Consider the following 17159-nt stretch of genomic DNA (forward strand, 5'->3'; position numbering starts at 1 on the left):
AAAAAAGCCTTTGAAGACTGATTTTTGTTAAGGGGGGATGCTCAGTGTATGCTTCTCTCTATAGCTCTGTTGGGAGGGATTTATATATGTCTTTCTCCATTAAGCTGCAGATACATTTACCAACTTCATCTTGAGTGCCAAAAATGTCAAGCCTTTCCTTCACCACTCATTTGCTGATCTTCCTCAGAGGACACCGACGTGCAGAGCGAACTCATTTGAACATCCCTGCCGTTCGGGGACCAGGTGACTCTCTTCTTTATTTCAAAGACGCCTAACTAAGTGAGGCACTATCAAAACTGTCAGAGATTTAATGCAAAAATCAATTTCCCCCCCCCCAGACTTCATTTTCACTGCACAGTTAACCTGGCCCATCCTCAAGCACAGACCTGCCCATGTTTCTGTGACCTTGTTGATGCAGTGTTTCTGGCCATGGAGCCACATTTTTCTTGTGCTCAGAGGCTGTAGGATTCTATTTGGCTCCCACAGGGAAACTAGGAGAGGTGCACTGGAGAACCAACAAAACTTGTGATTTTTCTGTTATTTAATTTTCTTGTCTGCAATCACAGTGCAAAACAGGTGGGCTCCAGTCCTACCTGCCCTCAGCAGCCAGCTAGGTAAGCTGGCCTGGCCTGGGAGCACACCTTGGCCAGGTCAGACATTTCTCCTGTGTGTATAACAAGAGCCACTGAGTTTGGTTTGAGTCAGAACGTTAGTTAACTGTGCAGTGGAGAAATATCCCCAGAGCAACTCCTGTGGATGTTTCCGTGAGCCTTCAGTTGTGGAAAAACAGGGCAATCAGACCTGAATTTCTAGTGTTAAAATTGGAGGGGAAAGGTATTGCTTATTTTTTTTTTTTTTTAGTTCAACAGAAAGAAGTCACCTTTGAAGGTCACCTTTTAAGAATTCCTTGGCTGTTCTGGCCATGTGGTATGTGAGAAACAATACTGTTTTCTGTGAAAACAGTTCTGCAGAAAGAGAACACCTTGTTTTCACAGAAAAATAAAATAATAAAATAAAAATACAAGTCCCTGTGCTGAAAGGTCTGATTATGCTGGACCAAACACAAAATATATTACAGTGGTATTAATTGCCTACACTGTTTATGTAGTCACACATTACACCTGCTATTTCCCCTAGGAGTCTAACAATAGTAGTGTTTTCCATCCCAAACTGGATATGATGCTGAAATACCACACAGAAAAGGAATTTACGAGGAACAGGCCTGAGCTGTGTTAAACCAATGATTTAACATGACTTAAAAAGAAAAAAAGCCACCCAGGAAAGCCGGATGATGAAATTTGCCACCTTTCAATTAAAAAGTCATCCTTTCCTGTTGTTCTGTGACCACTGGGCTTTCCAAGCTCACCAGTCTGTGCTGGGATGAGTGACTCACGAACTTGATAGGAAAATGCACCTGTTTTTAGCCAGAGGTTAAAGCAGCTCTCCAGTTTCCAGAGTAAACAAAGGATTTATTTCTGTCCTTAACAGTTACCCTGCGAAGCCCAGGAACACAGGAAGGTTGGCAGGAGCAATTAGGTTTGAGCAAAGTTTGCTGAAGGCAGTAGAAGGTCTACGAAGTCTTGTGGTAAGACGCTCGTAGATGTACATGGGATTTAGACCATACCTTTTACTAGAGGGAAAATGGGAAAGAAAAGTTGGTGCAGTGACTGAGCTGGCTGCTGGGGACTCCCAAGTGCTGGAAGCTGTGTGGGACTTGTGTTCTCCTCTCTGGCCCTGAGATCCCTGTTTATGCACTTGGCCGAAGTGCAGCTGTTGGCCACAGAGATGCGGTGGGTATGGAGGCATTTGAGACTGTGAGACTGGTCTGAGACCGCGGTAATGGCAACCTTGGAAGTGGCTAAAATATTTGGAAAGTAGAGTGTTGGATGTATTGGTATCATGGAAGCTGAAAAGTTCAATAAGCTGGGAGTCACTTATTAATCCCAATGTGAGAAATGGGATGGTTTTGATCTCCACTGTGGAGTGCTGAAAAGTGCAAACACGACATCAGCTTATTTCAGGTCAGCATTCAAGATGGTGTAAAAGCAAGATGAGTTTTAGCCTTTATTTAACTGGATTTAATTACATGCCTGAGCTTCAAAGTGCCTAAAGCCTAATGGTAAGTGACCTAAGGTCTGATTTAAAAAACAACAACAGCCTAAACCTTAAGCTTGTTTGTTAGACCATATGGCATGAGTGGATCATGTGATATTTCAGGTAGGATGTAAGGAATAAAGTACCCAGTGCATCCAAAGCATTTGCCAAGATTTCCATCTTCCCTAAGAAGAATCTGGACACTGACCTTGCCTGACCTCCATTTGTGGCTCGGGAGCTTGGCTGGGACAGATAGGAGAGGTTTTCCAACCACATCTCCCTGAGAAGTCTCTAGTGCCCTTAGACTATGCTGACGCTTTTAGAAGAAGAGGAATTTTCAATCAAGTGTAAGAGCCATGTGATTAGGAAATCCCAAATAACCGAATTTAGGGAAAAGAGGTAATCTTCAAGGGCTCATTAAATTTTGTTTTAATTAGTGTTAGCATGTCAGATATTGTGAAAGTAATCTATTTGTATTGCTGGCTATGCTTGGTTTCAGAGAACCCTATTCTTGGGTCTGGATAAAGTTTAAAGTCTCCCTTTCTGCTTCGTACAGCATGACATGGTTCCAGATAAAGTTTTGGAGAGCAACCGTTAAAAAATAGAAATGGTCATAAAAAAACTGCTTGTGGAACTAAGACCTGACGATACATGGTTAAATGTAATTGCTTGTGGGAGATGGTTATGGGAACATTGAAAGTTTTTAAATTACTTAATTATTGAATAAGCAGAAATGTTGAGAAAGGAGGACACAACTCCAGTGTGCCCCTACGTTAATGACTGCAGCATGGCTCTGTCCATCGCAGGAAGTCTGTGCCATATTGATTCACTGCCTGATCTAGCTCAGATGAAAAAGGTTGATGTAACAAATCACCAGCTGGAATGTTTTGAATTTCCAGTGCCTGTCTGGTGATTGGCATCCACGCTGAGCAGCCACCCCAGGTGCTCTCACTTTGAAGATGATCAGCTCCAGACCCTCTCTTTCATCTTGGTCACATATCCAATTGAAGGGACCTTGACGTAACAGTGTCTGTTTCACATTTAAAAGAGAACTGCTTAAAAGCTGTTTAAATAATTTGTATGTGCACCTAAGAATGTCAGGGCTTTGGCCATATCAGTTAATTCTTGAAGCAACCTCGTGAGGTGGTCGTTATCTTAATTTATATAGGGGTTCAGTGAGGCACGAAGAGTAAATGTTTTGCTTTGTGTCAGTTTTGTATCAGGTAAAGAATACCAGCCCTTACCAACCTCCATGAATCATCCCAGTGGGCTGACGAACATCCAGCTGCTTTGTCTCTGAACCATACAACTCATAAATGTCTTATTCTCATCCTCGACACGTTGCACCTCGTGCCCGCTGAGTGCTACCAGGCACAGTGTGGTGAGGAAACCTGACGGGTTGCGCTGGTTCTGTGGTCGCTGAGGGGAGATTTGTTGGCTCCTGCATGCAGCTCTGCACCCAGGTATGTTTATGGCATAGTCCTGGAGTTCCTCCAGCACATGCCCATTTTCTGGCAAAGAGGAGACCCAGAAACACGTTTATTACTGTCCAAGGTCTCAGCCCCAATCACAGCTCCTTCAGAACCTCATGTTGTTGCTGCATGTTGAGCTGAGCTTCCAGCTGCTGGCTTTTCACTCCACATCCCCCGGTCCTGGAGGTCCCTCATCATACTTCTCCTCAGGAAAGCCAGAGGCTGGTAACACCGAGGTGGGGGCTCTGGCTGGGGAGCCTGGCTGTGCCTCCCGGGACCCCAGGCTGTGGGCAGCATTCCCCCTACTCTCAGTGACTCTTTGAGGCTGCCAGAGCCGACCCACCATGGGATCAGGCAAAGACCAGTGCCAACGCAAGGAAGGGGGCAGGGGACCCTTACTAAAGAGGAGGAAATCACACTTTTATTTGATGCCTCAGCCTGCTCTAGCTAAAGGAGTAGTGAAACTATACCTTAAAACCATTCCTCCTTAAAGAGTAATCCAGTGTGGAAGTTCCTCCAGGAACACCAACACAAGGAATTCATTTTGATTTTCTGCTATGGCCTTATCTTACTCGTTTTACATATGGATCATCCATGCATGCCACCATCTCTCCAGCAGGCCTCCTGCTTTTGCTGTGCTTGAAAAATTCTCATCATTCAGTTTTATGCCCTTAGCAAGTTGTTTCTCATTTGCTTGTACTTCATTATAGTTTCATATCCACTTTGTCAGACTGCATGTTCTTTTCCATCTTCCTTAACCCTCCATTTTTCTTTTTACACCTCAGCAGTGTTACACGCTTTAATCGCACTAGCTTACTTTTTCTTTCCCTTTGCGTATTTTTATTTGATGCCAGACCTGCTGTACAGCATCTTTAAACAACATTATATCATCTTCAGGTGCTCTACTGTTTTTAGCTTCTCACTTCAATGAATTTCCTCATTTTATGTGGTTCCCCTTCTTAAAGGTAAACATTGTGTTTGACATATTTTTGACAAGAAGAGGTGATTCTTCCTTAGCTACGTCTTACAACAGATTCTGCCTGCCAGATGGGATGAACTGGAGTATAATTTATCCTCTTCCTGCAGATTCTCTAATTGCTCAAAAATGAGACATTTAAGTTGCCTGAAAATGAGTTGCTCTGTCATACCTGGTGAATCACATACAGATACAGCAGTACGAAGGGGCTTGCTTAAGGGGCTCACTTAATTGGGGCTTCATTTATAGAGACTTGTCTTCTCTGTTTCCCACTTCAACTCCGTTGCACTGTCTTACCTTTTTTCCTTAACACAGAGATGTAAAAGCTTCAACCAAACTGAGTGTTCTTCTATATTTCTTCCTTCCCCCCAGTCTTTAGTTTAAAACACTCCTCCAACTCTAACTCCATAGCTCCCAGCTCCTTTCTATCTTGTTTACATAGATCTCTTTTTTTTCTGTGTAGGCTCCATTTTTCCAAACAGCTTTCCCCGTTTCTAATGAACACTGCGACGTCTGTAGCAATATCCCTGCAAGCTTCAAACATTTGTTTTGCATACATAGAACTATTTAATATCACTTGCCATTCAACTCCAGGCCTTGAAGTGCTCTCCCTCCCCTGCCCACTTGTGCTCTTCCCTTTTGCCGCAGTTGATAGCACAATCCGTCACGCTGGAAAGCTACACCCCACCGATACTAGGAAATGCTCCCTGCTGCCTTGTAAGTCTCTGCTGCCACCGGTAGCAGCAGAGGAGGAGGCATCCCAAGCAGATGGGCTCCCAGGCAAGTGAAATGAAACCGGGTAGGTCACACACGCTGCTGACCACGGCCACGTTCACTCGTGGTGAAGTCGTGCCCACTGAAAGCCGGCTGGGAAAGTCGCCATTTGCTGTTCTGGTGGGAATTTCGGCTGCTTGGAGATTTCAGCCACACGCTGCAGTCTGACAGTTCCTGGGTCTATCCCCCCTTTCCTTCCCATCCCTGCTTGGTGTGGGTGCAGATACTCCCCGCCCTGTGAACAGCAAAGGACAGGGCACCGCATCGCCTTGCTGCGCTGTTAAACTGCGCCTCTCACACTCAGCGTGCGAGATGGGGCTTTACGTATACAGCAGCTTTGTATTTACACTGTTTGCCTCTTCACTTAAACAGTTTCCTATCGTAATGCGTAGGAACTGATCAAACCCGGGGTACGTGCACCTCCTGTCCCAGCGAACAAGACGAGCGCAGGCTCGGGAAGGGGATGTGACACACGCAGCGTGTGCTTGCCGCGGTGCTGGGCTCCCTCTGATCCATCACCGCAGCTCTGTGCGTCAGACGTCGCTCCAGAGCAGCACGGCTCTTTCCCAGGAGATAAGTGAGGGTTTTTTGCCTACACAACAGCTCTCCTGAGCTTTCCCATGCTGGAAGGGAGGGAGGGAGGGAGGAGATCCAGCTTCCTCCCTGTCCGAGCGCCAGCCCCGTGGGCCTGCCGTGGCACAGCTGGGAACATCCGAGGGCATTATGCAATTGTGCAGAGGCGGTTTTTTCATGCAGCCTGGCGAGGCAGCGTCTGATAATGGCTCTGCCTTTGTTTGTATCACACAATCTGGCTCATGATCTTCCCTCCAGTACAGGCAGCCCACGGTGTTATGCCCTGTACTTCTGCGATGACAGGCACAGGGCTGCGCACAGGACAGGGAGCCCGCAGTGCTTTAATCGGTGAATCACCTACTAGCTAGTTAGGCACAAATCATTAATGGCCTAAAAGGGCTGGAATAAGTTAGGTTGGCTCCATTTCTGTGGAAGTGCAAATTGTGTCTTTTTTTCGGGAGGCATGGGAAACCCTTTCTAAGTTTAAAAACAAACTTACCAACTTTGACTTCTGAGTAATGACACTGATTTCATTTTCCAAAGGTCACAGGGGAATTTTCTTCTGCCATCTCTAAAGGGCATGACAAATGTTCCTCTAACAAAGTAACGAATTGTTCAACACAATGCACTTAGCAATTACCGTGCCATAAAGGTATTTACAGCAGGTATGGTAAGATAAACCAGTTTGTTTCCTATTGTTTTTCAAAGGAGGAAAAAAAAAAAAAAAAGAAAAAAAAAGAAAGTCTGTAACCATTTTGTGGTGAGTTTGAGGGATAAATATAATTTGATGTCTTCATTGAATGCTTTCATGGGTCTTAAAAGATATTTATAGCCTATCCCTTTTAAAGATCAGCAAACATTCATTTCTATATTGTGTACCTATTTAAACTTTTTCCAAAACCTGACCTTAAGGTATTCTAGCATTACAAGGCTGATTAAAGTTGTCCATAATACATTGATTCAAAACCTTTTGTGAATATTCATTCACGTGTGGTCTTTATTTACAGGATCCTGAGCTAATTTGCCCAGTGTCATTCTGCCTTCTGCATGATTCTCTTTCACGTTTTGGGCATGGATTAGCTTCTAGTACGGTAGGCAAAGGAGTCAACCATGCAAGAAATTAGAAGCAAAGACGCTGCAGCATGTTACTAAATGCAGATTCAGCACAAAGATTACCAACATAAACCGAGATCAGTTTGGCAAGAGGAAAACCACCCCTGCACCAGCAGCAGCAACGTGTTCACTGGCCTGTGGGTTACAAGTGCAGTGTCACAGCAAACCTGGTTAGACAAGCACTCGCCTGGCTCCCTGACCTCTTCAACTTGGCAGGCTTTTCTGTGCATTTTTGACTGAGAGACCAATAGGGGAGTGAACAATGGAAACTAAACTGCCCCTCCAGCCTTTGAGCTGCTCCCAGAACATCCTGGTACAGGTGCGCTGGCCAGGCAAGGTGAAGGAGAGGTCTCCTCGCTCCAGCATGTGGGTAAGTACAGGCCAGGATGATCAGGCCGGTGTTTTTCACCAGCATGAAATAAAAATGAGGAGAACAGGGAGACATGGCCTCCTTCGATGTAAAGGCTGTCTGTGGCTACGCAACAGGGAAGCGAGAGTACCTACTTTTGCTGTAGAAGAGAAGGCAGTATAAGAGCTCCCTGGTTGAGTATCCCAGGAGAGCACCAATTTTCTTGGGGCTGTGGGCTCAGATATAGTCTCAGGCCAGAGACAGCATGTCCACATAGGATCTCCAACCTCTGTCTGAAAGTTTGGGTGAAGCGCTCCTGGCATGCCTGTGCAGGCAAATCCTCCCTCTCTGAACTTTCTTTGGCTTCACAGGCTTCCAGTAAGAGGGAAAGTCTTGTAGGTAAAGCATCAAGAAGTAGATGCAAAAGAGAGAGGGTCTGTGGCTCTGCCACCAAGGTCTTGTGCAACCTTGTGCAATCATTTCTCATATCTGTGCCTACATTTCCAATCTGCAATATAAAAATAGCAGTACTTCTTCCCAGCCATGCACTGTAGTCCTAAAATATCTTTCATGGAAAACCTACCAGTTACTGGGTTAATAGACAGCCTCACCCCATAGGGGACTTTTTTCTCCTACCTCTGTTTCCTCATGTTGTGCACGGGCTTTGCAATGACTGTCACGTGGGGTAAACTGTGGTATCTTTGTGTTAAGTACATTTGTGTCCAGCCTCAAAGCATTATTTCATTCCTTGAGGTGGGTGCTGCTGTCAGGCAAATTAAATGTCCCAGTCCCCTGGTAATTATCATTAGGTAAGATGTAAGGAGGGCGGAGGAGGCGGCAACTACAAGTGGATCCCACAGGGGAGGTCTGTGAACCAAGCTTATGTCAGCTTTAGGGCAGGGATGGGTGAGTAACTAGAGTAAAACTAACAAAATAAAACGGTAAGATCAATAACTGTTTGCCCCAAATTTAACCCAACACCTTTTATTTTCATCACAAGTCCAAACTTACCTTTCAAATCAGAGGGCTACAAGACCTGGGGAAGTTTTGCACGCCCCTGCAGAACAAACCACAGATCTGGACTGAGGTAAAGCGTTATTTGGGACTCAAGTCCAGCTGCCACCTGTGACTGTTTGCTCTATCCGTACTTCCCCAAAGTCTGGGAAAAGTTTTTAGATTTTTCGGTTTACTACAGGCTTGATGTTCTCTGTATGGTACATGCATTACTGCTTTTCTGTTCAGAAGACTTCTTTGCAAATTTACTGGCCGAGTAAGGAAGGCAGCCTTGGTCACAGCAGTTCTGACAGGAGAGCATCAGGAAGTCCAGGTTGGTACAGGCTAAGGAATGGCAAGCAAATAGCCGGTGAATGTTATACCAAAGAAATCAAGCAAGTGGAAAGATATGACCTGGCTGGCAGCTAGTGGGAGACTGGCGAGGCACACGCATCCCAAAGAAAACCCTGTTCCTCTGGGGGCCCAGGCCCAAGCTTGTTGATATGAGAACTTGACACTGGTGGGATAAGCTGGATTTGAAGTTTACTTAAAGTGAATTTGATAAACTGGAGTCATGGAAAAGAGCTGCTTGGGAGTTGTGGGAAGCAAATCTTTCCTAGTAGGCTCCAGCAGCAGGGGTGCAAGGAAAGGGAAGGGCACTGGTGAGGGCTCTGGGAATTGTGCTGGTTTTGCTTTTCCTCGCTTCCACCATCTTCTGTTCTCTCCGTCTCTGTTGTTCACCCACATAATTACATAAGATATCACCAGCTAAAACTGCATCTGCCTCCTTAATAGATGGCTCATTATCAAGGGAGGGAAACAGAAAGGGCAAAAGCTTTTGTGTGCCAACAGCCCTGCTGTAATGCACTGCTGTTACAGGAGAAGGAAAGGGCGTAAACCATTTGTCCTAATTTATAGCCAGATGTGCTAAAAGAGTCAAGGTGTAATGAAGGTCAGTATGGCTGGGAATGGGGTGGAGGCGGTGCAAGGTTACTGTCTTGACATAAAAGCAATTTATTCTCCAATGAAGTCTCTCTCTCATTCAGCAGAACAGAGCGAGACAGTTCTTCTGGTATTTAAAAGTACTCCCACGGCTTTGATCTCTTCCTCCTTTCTGGAAATGTAAGCTTACAAAGAGGGTCTGGCCCTGTCTGGGATGATGCACTGGGCCATGTGGTGCTGGCCTTGCAAGGCGACATAGACAAGCCTGCTGTTCTCCATACTACATCATTCTGGAAAATTCCCCTAATATTCTGGTTGTTGCAGCAATGCCAACACACTGCTGCAATGCCCAGGTACCCTGCCTGCTGAGAAATGCCCTGAGATCGCTCCTTTTCATGACAATTTCTGTTTGCTATTGGCCACACACAGGATATCTAGCTACAAACGAAATTAAAAAGCAAATGAGAGAGAACAAGGTCTCCTACCACAAATCCACCTCCAAGGACCCTGAGATGTGAGTGTACACAACCGTGCTTGCTTGAAAGCCAGCCTTTAGCCCTGCATATCCTTTAATGTCAGGTATGTGCCACTCCAATCAGTATATTGTAGCAACCTACTGTAGACAAGTTTTCTTTATTGATGTTTAAAATAAACAGTTTTTTTTTTCTTTTTTTTTTCTGAACTCAGGACAGATCTGTATTAGTGCCAGATATCTGGCCTGGTTTCGGTAGAGCTGGTGGCAGATGTGTACTGACGTAACCATGCGGTGGTGGGTTTCATGACACTGCCTATGCCGTGGGCTTCCCCAGCCATAAAAATCCATCAAGTTTTGCAGCTGTAGTTTCATTTCATCTCACTGTCTGAGTAACCTCCTTCTTACTTGATTTTCTTTATTTCCTCTACGCTTCACGCGTAGAAAGTCTAAGCTTCCAAGTTGCGTTTTGAGAAAGTTTTAAAATGAACTTCTCCATTATGTGCGATGACTCTGGGTTTTGGTAATAAAATGTGCCAGGGGCGGGGGGAGAGGGAAAGAGAAGGCTTCTCAGCAGGGGGTGAGTGCTGATGACTGTAATGAAGTCACAGTGTAATATTCTGCTCTGCTGACTTGTGCCTCCTTTAATTACTTTCTGAATCCCAAGAAGCCGAGCCATGCTTTGCCTGTTCATTACGTCCCCCGGGTTTGCTCTCCCCGACAAATAGGTGCTCTCCCTGCAGTCTCTGGAGGCTCTTTGTTGCTGCTCTGGTACATCAGATGTGTTTGCTCTGCACGCTGATGTTTATGTTTTCCGCACCGCTTGTGTTTTCCAATTCCTTGGAGCAGCGAGGATGCTGCTGAATTGTCAGAATCACCATAAGATGCTGACTTGAGGTTACTGTCAATGGCCTCATTACGTTAACAAGGGATATTTTAAGAAATACAAAAGATGTGGCATTTACTTTCTCGGGAGAGGGAGGGGGGAGAGAGAGAATCAGTGTGTGCGAATGAATGGACTTCCCCTGCATTTTTTTCTTACATCCCCCACTGCTCAGTTAGAAGTGACTGACCAGCTCTCTCCCCACTGTTTGCTAGCTGGAGCAACACTGGCATCTGATTTGTGTGCTTGGCTCACCCGTGCATGCAAGGCAATGTGGTCCTTCCTCCTGAGGAGCTCCTCATCTCCATCCTGGGGTGTCTGAGTACCCAACATGGGCACAGCCTTCACAGACTCAGCAATGAGACACCAGCTTCACATCATCTTCAGGCAGAGGTATGCCAAGGCTGCTCTAGTGCTCTTCCCTCCTTGGAGCCAACAATAGCGTTGGTGAGGCTGGAAAGTGAGGCGGTTTGGGAAACTGGGCTGGCAAAGAAGTAATGTTATGAGGAAAAAAATAATTAATTTCCTATGTGCTTCGTTTCTGGAGAGACAGAGCAATGCCAGCTGGAGGGGCATGTGGCCAGGGCTAAGGAGAAGACGGAACCCTGGTCTTCTCTGCTCAGATGGGCGCTCTCCCTCGAGGGAGAATATCAAAGGGGAGGATATAGCCTGCAAACCTTCCATCTTAAATGAAAAGGAGACCTTTGCACAACCTACACCTCTGAATCAAAGGGAGCAACTCCATTCCCTTCCTCCCTGTTGTCAGGCTGTTGGGAAGTAGTTGGCACAGCACTTATCAAAGGAAATGTGGTCCTTTCCTTGAGCTTGTCTACTCAGTGTTATTATGTAAACAGAGATCGATAAGGTGACACAAACCCTATCCTATTAACAGCTTTCAGCAGCAAATTAAGTACCCTTAAGTTTAGCATATTATCATTTCATGCATTTTACAATTAAACTCTTAGATAATATGAATTACTTCCAAGGTGAGTGTTAACAATTGTCTCCTTATAATGGAGTTTGGAACCAGTCCAGCATGGCTTTACATCACTAGAAGAAATCACAGACAATTTCACAATTGGATAGAAAAGCTTTATTTAACAGGCCTCATGTTTCTTCTCTTAAATTTTCCATGAGACAAAAATAACTCCCTAGAAAAGAGCATATTCAGCACTGATAGTGAACTTGACAAAGAACTATCTACAACTGGGGTTTTTATTTCATTTCTGTTGCTTCAAATATAAATATTTTAGGCACCCTGTTGGTCTTCTGAAGCCCTGTTTTCTAACAGAAAACAGTGTAAATGCTGGATGGAGGGCCCAGATTCCGGTGCCTATTTCTGACAGCTCTTTTCTGGACACTCAGCTTTTGGAGGCACTGCAAAGCAAAACGGAGCATGCTGCAAGGAACAAGGTTCAGAGTTGGGCAGGATTTCTCCAAAGGAGGTGCCGCTGCCTGAGAAAGAGCCTGTGACTGCTGCTCAGGCAAAGCTCTGACGTTAACCTAAGAAGCGAGCGGGCTCTCTGCTCTGCTGCCACCCACACACCTCAAGCGTAGCTTGACCAGAACAGCTGCTTGGTTCTGTGGTTGCGCCTGGCCTTACAATGTAAGGAACTGGAAGCATTACCTTTAGAGGCTAATTTCCCCCAATGGGACAATCACCCGTTTTCTTTCTCAAGGCAGTGTGCAGGGAAGTTGATTACTGCTCGTTGTAACACTGCTCACTGTGATGGGGGATGGAGCCCAAGCAATAAAAAGCCCATGGCTATGCCCTCTGAAAACAACAACAAAAAGCCAAAATTTCAAGATGGGTGTTTTTTGATGGGTGGCGTGTTTCTGAATTCTGAGTCTTCCTGCTGCCTACCTACATTTTTCAGTCCTGTGAACTCGAAGCCTATGCTTTTACTCTTGCTATTAGCTCATGAGGATCTTAGATATTGCTCTGACTCCCAAGAAGATGAGTTTTCTGGAAAACACCTTATTATCACAAGATATGAGGGTGATACAAGATCTGTGGCAGAAGCCTTGTTTGAGTTACTGGATTGTAATGCAAAAAACACAGCAGTTAGGTGGGAAGTGTGCAACTCCCTCACAATCCTTTCCCATTTGGTGACGAGCTCTCATTTGCTCCCTAGTTACAAGATCACGAAGCAGTTGTCTTCTCCTTTCTGAAATATCAGCAAACCCTCCTCCACAAAACTGAAAATGTTTTGAATAATAAAATGAAGGGTGAGATTTTTCAGGCTTGGCTGAAAACGACTAGACCCCACTACGATGAAAAGGGATGGGATCTCCACATTGTCAGGGTAACGCTGCTTGCGATAGCATAGCTGGGACCTTTCAGCCTGTCATGTGCCAAGAAGTGACAGCGGCAGAGGACCTCTGCTGTGAATGCTGGCCGTGCAGCTGGATTTGTTTCAGAGAGCTCTTGAGCTGGTCTTCTGTGGGTGTCTGACTGTGTCTTGTTCAGATGCAAGCCAGTCACCTGAGTTAACATCTCTGCTTGAGAAGCAGCTGCAAGATTGATCTATAACAGGACTTAAAAGGCATTGGCAGTGTTGTTTTACTGCAGATTTGATTACACACAGAGTACTCACATCGCACCGGCTTCCCGTTCCAGGAGGTGTTTATCTCCTGGGTGAGGACTGGCACAGTGCTGTACCAAGAAGTCTGGTATAGCTGAGTAAGTGGTTTAGTGTAATCCTCCTAAGAAAGATTGCTGTCCTGAAGGGATTCCTGGGAAGGGTCTCTGCTTGTACCAGGCTTTTAGAAGACTTTCAGTAAGGTTCCTGAGGGGCTTTCTGGAGTTTGTGCAGCTTTTCTGTGATGCAGTTCCCTTCCAAGAGTTCCTCTCCTCTCTGGGTTGTGGTTGGGTCAGCAAGGTCTGTCGCAGAGCTTGAAAATAATTGGTATCACTATATGAAATAAAACCCGTTGTGTCATCAGATGATCAGGCTATGTCTCTGGCAAGTAGGCCACTGCACCATCCAGGCACCTGGAATAAAGAGCAAACAGGAGCTCCTCAGAGTCACAGTGTTTGAGTCCTATATCCTCTCCTCTTATTTTGTTATTGGCCACACAGTGAAATTCTGGGTCAGGTAAGAAATGTGGTCCCAGTTCACAGATTTCAAGTGCAGGAAAGACCTTTGCAGTAAAATTACTAAGTGCAGTTTTCCAGTAGGAAAAGAAAGAAAGCACTCTCTGCTTTAGAGTGATATTGCTCAACTAAGGTCATACATGATAATAAAAATAGAAGGTTGTATGCAACAACAAAGTAGAAATGGTGGTAGCTGCAACATGAGTCTTGATGGTGAGGGAGATTTTAAGCAGTCCAGATATAAAACATATCCTTGGGGCCCTGGCAAGGATGCAAACTTCTCTCCCACACAACCTCCGCCACTCTTGAAAAGCCAAGTTCTGGAATTTTAAAAGGCAAAAATATTACAGCAACAGCAACAACAAACATGCAAATCAGATGTTAAATGACTACTAATGATTTTATCAATGTGTTGTGTAAACAGGAGGAAGAGGACAGAGAAAGGAGCACTCAACATTCTTCAGGTTGATTTTTTAATTATTCAACAATTATCGATGAGGTTAAAGCAAGCTAACATCAGGGTTTTGCAGGGGCGTTTCAATTTTATAACAGAAAAAGCATTGTGGTGTTTGGGGGAGGTGGGCACGTGGACTCTTGCAGTACAAAAGAAGCCAACATAAGAATCAAATTTCAAGACCCTGCGGGAAGTTAGGGTTTTTGTCTAGACAGCTAATTACAGCTTTTCTTGCAGGACCCAAACACCCAGGAGCACCTACAGCAGATTGCAGCGTGCACTGGTGGGCATCCCAGAGCGGTACCCACGGGGTGGTCGCATGCCCAGGCCATCCCACTAATGGTGCTCCAACACAGGTACACACCACGTGCTCTGCTGGGGCGAGCAGAGATGTGGCAACCATGTGAACGTATTGCAGGGGCTGTGTATTTTTGGCTTTCCAGCTCAGAAATAACCCAGAGGGAAAATCAGACAACTGGGAGACATAATTGCTCTGGCCACCCAGCTGGGCCACGCGTTATTTGTAGGCGATGGAGCTGCCACAGGAAAATCAGGGCAGCTGGTGCTTCCCCTGTGCAAAATGGCCAGGGCACAAATCCCAGCTCCGTGTGTGCAAAACTCCTCTTGCTGATGGAGCAAGCTGCAAAAAGCACCGAGCCTTGTCAGTTATTGCACTGACGTGTCATGAACTTTATCCTTTACATTTCTAAAAACCTCTGTATTTTACTGCTGCACTGAGAACTGTGAAAAATGCAGGTCCCCTTTCCTCACAGCATTGCAAGTCTCTCTGTGGATCATCCTGGCCATTTTTTCAACTCTGCTCCCAAGCATTAAGATTTCCAAGCCTTTTCCCCATTAACCTCACTCTGTGGCAGTTTTAAAAAATAAAAAAGCTACGTTTTTTTTTTCAGAGTGACTTGCTGCCTACCTTTTACAATTGTTTCTGAGCTGTGGTCTTCACAACTGGTCGATGGAGCCTAATTAAATTGTTTAGCTGACAGAACCATTGGCTTCGTGCAGAGATATGCTGACCCCATGGAAAATTTGAAGGTTGGCAAAGGTCACTAGAGAATCACTGACTTACCAGGCATGCCACATGCAGCACCTAAATGCACATATTTGAGCACAAATTTAAGTTTTTTTTTTTTTTTTTTTTTTTTAATAGAAATCACCTAGCTTTGCTATATTGTCTGTGCTTTTTCTAGGTCTGGCTGTTTTTCCTTCTGTTGTTAAGAGTGAAGCACATCTCATTTGCTGCAGAAAACAAAAGCTCGGCTGGGATCATTACAGCTCGTGCTGCATCCAGGCCACTGTTCGACCCCGTTTCCTTTGGGAGATGAAGCTGGTGTGAGAGGGTCCCCTGGCCCCGAGCCCTGCTCCCCTTCCTGCCCATCTGCTGCTGAGTGCTGTGGTGGCCTCTGCTGTGACCCCCGTCAGTGCAATCACTGGAAGGATTTTTGGGAGGTTACAAAGGTTGGTTTAACGCAGGTACACACAGCTTCCCAGAAATAAATAAATAATAAAAAAGACCAAAAAAACAATAACAAATAAACCCACCTAGCAAGTTAAGAGAGATCGTTATCTGCTAGATGAGTGAGCTGAAGGGAGTCTTACAAGCCCCAAAGCCAACGCAAGGGAGGCAATGGACACTTCATCCTGGAGCCGGGGATGCAGACAGGGATGAGCAAGACCAGGGGGAGGAAGAGCCTTTCCCGCTATCGGCTGCAGCAGGCTGTGGGATCGGCTCCACCATGACGTGTCGTTTCATTTTCTGTGTGCCGTTGGGGTTGAAAATAGCCCTGCTAAAAAAAAAAACAGGTTGTGGCTTGGGTTTGGCTAGGTTTTGTGTGCGCAAAGCCTGAGCAGCTCCAGAGCCTGGCCCCACCACTGCTTACGCTGGCTGCAGCAGAGGAAGCGATTTGGGGATGGGGGAAGAAGCAGGGGAAGGAACTGGCAAGGGGGACACTGCCGGGGTGAGCGAGGGGGATTCCTCGAACCCCGTGTTGGAAAGTCGTGACATCAGCCACGCTGCGCAGCCTGGCTCTCGCTTTCTGTTCCTGCCGCGGCGAGCGAGGGGGATTCCTTGAACTCCGTGTTGGTAAGTCATGACATCAGCCGTGCTGTGCAGCCTGGCTCTCGCTTTCTGTTCGTGCCGCGGCAATGTGCCACCTACTGTACCCTGCCCTCACCAAAGCCACGGGACCTGAGGCGTGTGGTGCGCTCTCTGCTCCTGCCGTGCTCCTGGTGCTGTGGGCTGCGCGCTCGGGAGGCCCCACTCGTCCGCCTGATGGCCTGCCCTGACGTGGCCGTGACAAAGGCAGCGGAGGCGCTGAGGCGAGCAGGGCTGACAAACGCGGCAGGCAGCTTCCTCTGAAAGCGGAGGCCATCGCCCCCTCCGCCCATGACAGGTGTGGTGGCCCTCGCTCGCACGGAGGGGCCTGGCCTTTGGCACCGGTGGCAGGTCCTCCCTTGGCCCACCAGGCTGAGACTTTCTGGAGGCTGCGCTTTAGCCAAGCTCAAGCTATGAGGCTTGAGAGGAAACACTGGTGAAATATCAAAGCTCATACCTTACAGGAGGTCGGACTAAGTGACCTGAAGTTCACAGGCCCTCCCTCTAAGGTGGGAGCAATCTTGGCTTTCATTTCACTGCTGGTTGCCGTAATGAGCAGGCCCCAAAACGTTTCTGTCGCAGCCATCATGGCAATCCAGGCTTTTACGCCACTGAGCTTTGAAGAGTGTTGTCCCTCCTTGTAATGTGGTTTATTTTGATTTTAACAGTCATTTTAACCACTGATTTGCGATTCTTGATAGTGCTACCAGTCCCCGGTCCTTTATGCATCACCGCAGAACCTGAACAGCGGATAACCTGTCGTGGTTGGCTTTGCCTCATGCCTGCGAGATGTGGAGTCCTTTCTCCCCTGTTTGATACTTAGGAGACGAAGGCACAGACAGATCTTTTCAGAAGTA

The 17159-nt window shown here is 46.2% G+C and overlaps 1 long non-coding RNA gene across 1 annotated transcript in view; it reads left to right on the forward strand.

The window, feature by feature from the left end:
• The window catches only part of LOC308197234, a 45651-nt gene that overhangs the window by 5408 nt on the left and 23084 nt on the right, over window positions 1–17159 (forward strand). Inside the window, exons 2-12 of the long non-coding RNA XR_013952689.1 lie at window positions 105–243; window positions 862–927; window positions 1489–1585; window positions 3307–3557; window positions 5709–6554; window positions 6897–7372; window positions 8594–9865; window positions 10857–11034; window positions 14163–14202; window positions 14430–14548; window positions 15398–17156. This is a non-coding gene — a long non-coding RNA (uncharacterized lncRNA). The remainder of the gene's footprint in view (window positions 1–104; window positions 244–861; window positions 928–1488; window positions 1586–3306; window positions 3558–5708; window positions 6555–6896; window positions 7373–8593; window positions 9866–10856; window positions 11035–14162; window positions 14203–14429; window positions 14549–15397; window positions 17157–17159) is intronic.

This window comes from Anser brachyrhynchus, assembly GCF_964034855.1.
Source record: "Anser brachyrhynchus genome assembly, chromosome: 6".
Lineage (NCBI taxonomy): Eukaryota > Metazoa > Chordata > Aves > Anseriformes > Anatidae > Anser > Anser brachyrhynchus.